Source organism: Corvus cornix, chromosome 1, assembly GCF_000738735.6.
Source record: "Corvus cornix cornix isolate S_Up_H32 chromosome 1, ASM73873v5, whole genome shotgun sequence".
Classification (NCBI taxonomy): Eukaryota; Metazoa; Chordata; class Aves; order Passeriformes; family Corvidae; genus Corvus; species Corvus cornix.
Window position 1 is genome coordinate 103,926,876 of NC_046332.1, and position 9,185 is coordinate 103,936,060.

Here is a 9,185-nt window from a genome sequence, read left to right on the forward strand (position 1 = left end):
CTAATCCACATTCAAGCAAATGCTCTTCAAGACATGGACTGCTGGTGAGCAAAGTAAAGGTTACAGTGTAATCAGCTCCTGTTACTGCATGAGATAATGAGATCCTGATGTCTACACTCAGCTGATCACTAAAAGTGATCCTAGAGTCTGTACACTATTGTCATCATTGTTGTCATCACTGTCAGCAGCTGCAGCACATTACCTAGGGGCTTGGACTGGGTCCCGCCATGCCATGTAAGTCTCAGGCTTATCCTTGGGACTGAAAGGCTTTCACCTGCACCGGCTGATCCTTTTTCATTTACTCACAAGCTCTCTTGTTTGAGTGGGAGAGCACCCATGGGTGAAGTGCAGCTGGAATGAATGGTGCATGCCAAAGGATGAAGGATCGATGACAAGCAACCAGGTGTGTAGAGGGCTTTTTTCCCTCAGTGACTCCTGACTGAATAAAGCCGTGCTGGAGTGTGACAAAGGCATTGATGGAATGTGTATCATTTACTCCCCTAATCTTCACGAGTTACCGAACAGTGTGTGACTAGCAAGCCTCTCTGATCACTTGTCGGGATGATCTCAGAGCCAGTCCATAATGGCATAAGGTACTGTTGGCCCTGCTCACCAAACAGGGAGAGAGACAATTTCCTCCACACCAGACATAGTCTCTAAATTCCACTCCTGAAAGAAATTTCTGGAGTAGTTACAGAAATTGTGTATGTCAAGTTTTCTTCCCCAGGCCAAAGTCCTAGCAGACCATGGCTTCAGTCATCTCCGCTCTTTCCCTGGTATGATCTGGATGCCAACTGGGCATGCATATAAACTGTGGATAGCAGTGAGCCAAACCCCTCATCCTCAAGGCACTCTCCAAGAACTAATGTACTATGAGCTCACTTTTATTAATTTTTAGTTTAGAGTTCTTATGACAGGAACAATGCAAATACTGGTTTCCTCACGGAAGTGCAAAGGTTGACCTGCACAGGAAAAACACACAGTATGCCCAAAACAGCTTGAAAGGCTGTTCTATATTCAGCAAGTTTATTTTGGTCTCATCTGTCTAGGATAAAGACTGACATAAGTGACTCTCAAAGGGAGTGACCACAGATAGCTCATGCCCTGAGCCCCAGCAGTGTGCACCTGGCATGGCAGTGCAGCAGCATCTTCCTGGTACAATAGAAGAGTTTTCAGGGGACCTTTGCATTTTGCCTGAAGCAGGAAAATCATTGCTCTATGTTAGTTCTTCTGTCACACCCAAGAAATGAAATTGTAGACAAGTGAAGAGAAAAGCAGGTGAAGAGGACAGATGGACCTGAAACATGTGAAACTCTTTGGGGGGAAACACAAACTTGAAGTGTCTAAGAGCAAAACACCTTCCCAATACTGCAAAGACTTACCTGTCCATTGGTCTTCCCATCTCTCCAGGGCACTTGGTGTCTCTCAGCAGAACCATGGGACTTGTCTGACATTAGAAGTCAGCAGCCCTTGGATGCCCCACTCCAGCCTTGCTGAGGCACCCAGCAATGCACCTGGGTCAAGCACACACCCTCCTCAGGAATGCAGCTCAGCCAGAGGTGAGGTTTTGCCAGGTGAGGTCTGGCAGAGCTCCTCCTGCAGTAAAGAGACAGTGGCTTTGGGGGTGAGAGTGGGGAATATGGCTCAGCAGGATGCCATGTTCTTCCAGAAAATCCTTAGTCCTCACACACACAAAACCAGTACATTTGCACCTTTCTCCCCCCTTCAAGGAAGCAGTGCTGGTATCAGGGAACCTCCTCTGATCCCAACAGAGTCATGTCCAAGGGGAGGATGCTAATGAGAGCTGAAGTTCAGTGAGAAACGTGGTTAAATGGAACTACCACGCAATCGTGTCAATTCAATATCCTATCGTTGAAAGGAGGAAGAGAATAAAAACAAATGTATATGCCTCAATTTTGTTTTAAAATTACAAGTAATGACATTGTTAATACCTTCTGGAGGTCATTCAATGACAGCAATACAGTAGTTTAGGCCAACCTGACCATCTTGACAGGGTGCAACCATGGCTTCCCTACCTTTCACCCTCTTCCAGTCTTCCTCTTTGCTGAGCTATGGTCCAACAAGCAAGTTACCACAAAGAAAATTTCCTGAATTTGCACTGTGAAAATGTCAAATCTGGTCAGAAGAAACCTGGTTTCAAAAGGTAAGTAGTTTTATATATAGCAGTAGATAAACTCACTGCCGACACTTTCATTTAGCTCACAGTAACATAAGAATGTGCCTACAGCCCTGGCAAAAAAAAACCCCCAAAACCAAAAGAAAAGTCAAAATATTAACTTCACAAACTAGACTGGAGGCCGACTTTCAGTCCATCACTATGCAGGCACATACTGTGCACTGCTGGTATAGCATTTCATTACACCAGCTAAGTCAAAACTTCTAAAAAGTTGGATTGTATTAAGTAAATTCTCCCATACTTCCCAACATCAGCACCCTGACAGAATTTCCAGGGTTGGAAGATTACATTGTCTGGAAAGACAACACTCAAGTTCAGGACATACCTTGAAATAGCCATATCTGCTCACTTTTGATACACACCAGCTGTACATGTAAAATAAACATCAGTGCAAACAAACTGCACACCCTGACATTTCTGCTACTCCTGACTGTGGCTTAGAGGCTGTAAGCTGAAATTATAAACAGAATATGAAAGCAATCACCATACAAATCACCTGCCTGTTTTTCCCCAAGCAGGTTTATTTGCCTTTGATGATATAAAATAGCTGTTAGAAGTCTAACAGATCTTCTGCAGGGAGCTGTATCTTGCAACTTTCTTTAAATGAGGTTTGTGGTCGAATAAGAATTTTTTGGTCCAAAGTTTACGGAGTTATATGGAAATAGAGACTGGCTTTGATTCCTTCAAATCCAGTAGAAATTTTGCCATCATCTCTGGAACAAGGAGAAACACAACTTTCTTAGCACAGAGAAGCCAGAGAGGCTGTCTTAGCTTAATTTTTCAACCTTATATGCCAGCTTTCTCGCCTGGTATGCAGGGTATAACCAGCTCCCAGTGGTCCAGTTAGAATAAAGGTCATTTTAAAGATCAGACCCTTTACAACTGAGCCCCTTATCTGCTATAGAAGAGAGTCTGGTGAGTTTCTACCTACAGCAGTTTATTTTTAATGGGTTACCTCTTGCTGTGTAGATATTATCAGTGGCTTGTATGGAGTGAGCAGGCTAGGGTGAGCAAGGATGGGGAAGGGCAGCAATAATCTCTTCTAGGATGCTCCCATTCTGCAGCCTTCACTGATGCTTTAGGAAGCACCAGTGTTATGTGGGTGCCCCTGCTGATCTCACTTGGGTTACCTCAGAAGCAATATTGTTTCCTACTGCTTCAACTTCTGGAAATGTTTAATTGAATGATAAAAAAGTTGATTTTTTTTTCCCTGCTAGTCAGATCGGGCATTCTCCTGACCTTCCTCATATTTTCAGAGAACAGTTACTGGAGAAAGTACTCTACAGCATTTCTACAGCTTCTGAAATTACAACACATTGCCATAATGTCCGGGAAAAAAGTACTGCAGAGAACGTCAGTTCCTGTAGGCCATTTGTGGTTTCCCATGTACTGAAATTCTTAACTAAAAAGACAAACAAGAGGATAAATAGGCATAGCTACGACATCAGAAACCAAAGTATTCAGGTCACTTTCAAAGGCAGAGAGAGCAGTTAGAAGCCAAGGCCCTGTCAGGCAGCTAAACAATCCTAATGGCCATTGCTCCTCATGACAATGTCCTTCCTACTTACTAAAATGCAGTGATTCTGTTATCAAGGTGGCATCTAACTGTCCAGTTTGGTTTAGGACAGTACTGTGTGCAATGGACACTTTTGAAACACTCAGAAAGTGCTGGGAAGTGCCGTCCCATGAGGCCACTGCTGTAAGTCACTGCAGTCAATAAATCTTTTTGCTCTTAATTGTTTGGGTTTCTCTTAGAAACAAATATTTACCAGCTTCTGGTTTGCACAGTCTTCTAAAGGTCACAAATGCTAGCTCCAAGGGGAGCCAGGCTATTCAACCTTAAACTATTTAACCTTGGTTTCCTGTGGCAGCCTGCAGTGCCATAAAAGCAGGCATCACTATGGGACGTATGTGCAAGGATGGAGGGGTAAAGTTCTTCTCCCCTTGGCCCATTTCAGCACGTTATTTTTAAAAGCTTATGTGTTCAGTGATGAAAATAGACGCCTTCATTCTGCTTATCCTTTTGGATGGGTTTGATATGTTGGATGCTAATGGTCTGCTGGGAAATTAGAATTTCTTTCTCATTTAAAAAATGTGGATGGAGGGAAGAGAAAAGGATTTTCTTGTGACTGTTATTACTAGTGAAAGCTTGTATTAAGAAGACAAAAGGTTTGGGTTTTCCAAAACAACTACAGTCCTTCTACATCCCCTACACAAATATGTGGGAACCTGTAGCTCCAAAGAAGCTTCAACTCAGCTACAAGCCTCATCTCAACTTCCTAAGACTATTCAGACATGAAATTATCTCTGTCAGTATTTCTTCTACCTACCTTTCATTTCATCATGACCAAAAAATCCAACCAGGAGAATTGCTGGGGAAGCTATAATCCAACTTTGTGCCTTGACTCTTTTCATGCTGACTCTACATTTGAATGGCATAATTTCTAATTGCACCAATCACCTACATACTCATCTGGGCTCGTTGCTTGTGAAGATAATAAAATGTGCTCTGAGCTACACCTTCTGCATGGTGAAGCAGTTTGGGGTTTGACTTTTAAACTTTTAGTCATTTATCCTCTTTGGTTTTTTCCTTGTTTTGGCTTTGGTCTGTTCTCTAGTGGCATTAGAGAAGGTGGAGCTTCCCTGGACTGGGAACCACTAGTTCTTCTGAGTGTGAGCCTTTAGCTCTTGCTTGGGTTAGCAAGAACCAGCTCACTTTCTTTTAAGGCTCATTATTTTTATCATCTTACCTAGAAAAATCACAAGAGACCAAGGTCCCCCCTTGCACGTAGGTCAATCATGTCTTGGGAAATACAGGGTTTGCTTTCTCACCTCTGTGATGGAAATTGATAGGATTGGCATAATTTTCCATTTTGATTGCTCTACTCGGTGTTTTATGTTTCCTGCAGAGGCATAACATGTAACATCACAAATATATGTTACATATATGCAGACCAATAATAACAGCTTTAAATTAGGAAAGAGTTTCTAACAGTAAAGATAAAAGGCTAGGACTGGTTGCCTAGGGAGGTTGTGAGGTTGCCATCATGCATGGCATCATCTTTAAAGTGTGCTGTAAAGAATACATTCCTTACAAATCTGCCTGGATGCAAGGAGATGGATTAGATGGCATTTTGAATCCCTCTGAGGCTCTACTTCAGGATCTTCTGCTTCTAATAGGCATTCAGTCACAAAGTGCTCAGGCCTTGGTGATTCCCACAAGCGATTTTCTAAATAGGGGTGCTTTACTGAAAAACAAAAGCCTTAAATAGGAGAAAGCCTGGGGTGCACTCTGGTCTGTGATGCTTTGGAGACACCATAATTGCTGTTTGCAAAATTTACTAAGCATGTCAGTAGGCTGAAAATGTACAGGACAAAGGGCATGCAAAGTGCCTGCCTGAAAGCACTGCCTCTCTTCATAGGAAGAGCCAGTGGAAAGTCATTGCCCGACATCACTGCTCTTTAAAAAGCTGCTTCCCAGGGATGTCATGACTTGAGAACTTCTGCTGAGATAGACCTGTAACAAATGCATTTTTGACAACTGACTGCAGTAGTATGGAAAAGATCTCTACCACCACTGATGTCAGAGCTGGTTTTTCTTGTTTTTTCCCCTACATGACATAAAGATAAATAAACCAGGTAATTTTCTTTTTTAGATTAAATTGGTAGAGGAGAAATATCTTTTGTTCTGGATATTAGTAATTTGCATTTCTGGATGTCACTTTCTTCTCTCTTTTCTTGAAGAGGAGAAGCAAGGTGTGCAAAATATCAGTAAGCCAAAAAAACCAATAAGCAAGACTAACAACAGCCATATTCTTCTATCTGATTCATGCTGTACCGTACCAAGTTGAAAGAGGTGCAGAAGAGAGACCCCCTTGAAGAACTGGAAGCTGCTCCTGGTAAAGATTTCCCAGATGATGCAACACCAGTGTGACTGCTGGGGCACAACAAGACAAATTCTGAAGGAATAATGCCTCCACCTTGACATACATTGTGTTTCCCGAAATCCTGCCATCCAAAATCACTTCCACAACATGCTGGTTCACTTGCTGCTCCAGCAGGACAGAATGACTTCACAGTGGGAAACACAGTCACACCAAAGAAGCTCATGGAGGGATGAAATAGTCCCAGCTTTGTGGGAAAGGACTAGAAATCCTGGGCACTGGGAATTTTTGCCACAGATGTGAGGAGGTCTCTGAAGGACAGCAGGGCAGGAAGCCTCAACCAAGCAGGCCAGATGGGAGCAATCCCAGGGGAGACCAGGCTAGCAGAGCCTGAGTCCTCTGGAGGGAAGAGAAGGGAAGGAGAGGCCTCCAGTCCTCTCTCCCAGCCCCCCCGGCCTGCCTTCACCCCAGCAGGAAGGAGTTTTGGAGGCTGTGATCCCACCTCATGTTCTTCTGAATCAGGCTCCTCCAGAGCCCATGATCTGCTGGGCTGCTTTTCCAGGTGGGGGCTGGTGATAAATCCAGGGTGCAAACCAGCACAGCTTCACCTACACCTGCAGCTGATCTGGCCTTTGGGTTTAGGTCAGAACACAGCTGCTTTCAGCTGCCTTGCTGGACGTGTGGCACAGGCAGAGCATGTTCCTCTCCTCTCAAGGGCTAGGGAAGAGCCCCCATGTCCCATTTGAGTCATGGCTATATGAATTTGACATTGAATTAATTTTATCAACTATGTGGTGCTGACCAGTGTGATTTTCCCAATCTCCACAGAGCTCTTACCCCTCGCACTGCCCCACTTGATTGCTCTTAGTGCGAGGATGCTCAGTAACATTTATTGGAGAAACAGCCATAGCAGGGAGTTAAGAGGTGGCCTCATTCAGAGGTGTTAGTGGCTGAGTCACTGGGATGTCATTTAGGCATGAGGACAGACTGTGAAGGCGTTTGGATCACATGCGTGCATGACATTTAGAAGAGGTGGGTGACCTCACAGGAGATTATCTGAGAGATCTAAACTGGCCATAGAAAGTGGCACTGGAGGCCTTCATTTACCCTTGATAACCTTCAGCAATAAAAACAGAGGATGAGCATATGGATGTGTATGCAGGGAGTATGCAAGAAGTGCCGAGAACATTGTGAAGACCAGAGACCTGGTAAACCATACCCCAGCTCCAGTGACATGTGTCTGTCATGGAAATAGGGAGGAGGAGGACACTATGTGCTTGACAGGGCAGAGGACTTTATTTGCTTTATCTGGTTTTTTGTGTGTGCGATTTCTAGAAGACATTTTAGAATTTGTGCTTCTTACCTAGTTTCTGTAGGAAAGCACAAATCTGGATATTCTCCTGACCTTTATAATTCTAGGCACCAGGCCAGGACCAGGCTTGTCAGCAACGATGATAGCAGCCAGCAACACTGAGAAGTAGAGCCCTATTTATTCAAAGCCTGCCTCCCTTCCATTGCTCACCAGCGTCTCCAAATCAGCACCTCAGCAGACACCAGGACAGTTGGGGCGAAGCAAGGAGAAAGATGGTTTTCCTAAGTGTAGTAACATTAAGGATCCAAAGGGCCTTAAAATTTTTCCTCAAGTCTTTGGCCTCCTCTAAGCATTTATCTCTCATGGTTCAGTCCAGCACATATCTTTCACCAGCCTGCTGGACCTGCTTGGGTGAACCTGCTGAGCTATCTGTTTGAAAATTTGGCAGGAAAGGAGTGGTATGGCAGCAGGGATTTTAGAATCACAGAATCATAGAATTGTTTAGGTTGGGAAAGACAAGATCATCAAGTCCAACCCAAAACCCAGCACTGCTAAGTCCACCACTAAACGATGTCTGTTGCTCTTCTCTGGACTCGCTCAGCCCCTCAATGTCCTTCTTGTAGTGAGGGGCCCAAAACTGGACACAGGATTTAAGGTGTGGCCTCACCAGTGCCAAGTAGAGGGTGACAGTCACTGCCCTGGTCCTGCTGGCCACACTATTGCTGACACAGATCAGGATGCCATTGGCCTTCTTGGCCACCTGGGCACACCCTGACTCATGTTCAGCAGATGTTGACCAACACCCCCAGGCTGACCCTTTTACACTGCACAGCTTTCCATGCATTTTTCTCCAAGTCTGGAGCATTACCTTGGGTTGTTGTGACCCAAGTGTTGTGACCTGGTGGTTCACCTCATTGAACCTCATACAACTGGCCTTGGCCCATTGATCCAACCTGTCCATATCCCCCTGCAGACCCTTTCCGCCCTCCAGCAGTTAAACACTCCCACCCAGCTTGATGTCATCTGCAAACTGAGTGAGTTGATAAAGATATTAAACAGGACTGGTGCCAAAACTGAGCCCTTGGTTACCACTTGTGACCAGCTGTCCTCTGGAAGTCCAAGGTGGAAGTTCTGCTGACCCCCCTCCTTCTTCAAGAATCAAAAACTTTTTATCATTTCATGATGGCTTTGCCCGAGACACCATCCAACCATCACATCGCCCACAAGTCCTCTGCCCACAAACAACAGGCCCAGCAGGGCACCTCCCTTGGTTGGCTCACTCACCAGCTGTGTCAGGTCATCTTCCACACACTGCAGGCACCCCGTGGACTTTTTCCTCACTGATGTGGTGTATTTCCAGCAGACAACTCGTAAGTTGAAGGCCCCCATGAGAAAAGGGGCCAGTGATCATGAGACTTCTCCCAGCTGCTTATAAGAATATTTCATCTGCCTTATGGGAGACCTGAAATCACTCTTCTCCCTGACCTGTTTCTCAAAGCAGAAACCTACACCTAGGCTGTCTTCAGCCTCTCAGCCCCACCTTCCACATCTTACTTTCTATGAGTTCATCCCAGTTTCACTACCCTCCTACACCTGATGAGTTGATTTACTGTATTGGGTTTGCACAGCCTGGTTTTTGGTAGCAGGGGGGCCACAGAGATGGCTCCTGTGAGAAGCTTCTGGAAGCTTCCACCATGTCCAGCAGGGCCAATCCCTGATGGCTCTGAAGATGGACATGCTGTTGGCAAAGCCTAGGCCAATTAGAGATGGTGGTGTAGCGGGTTCAGTTTGT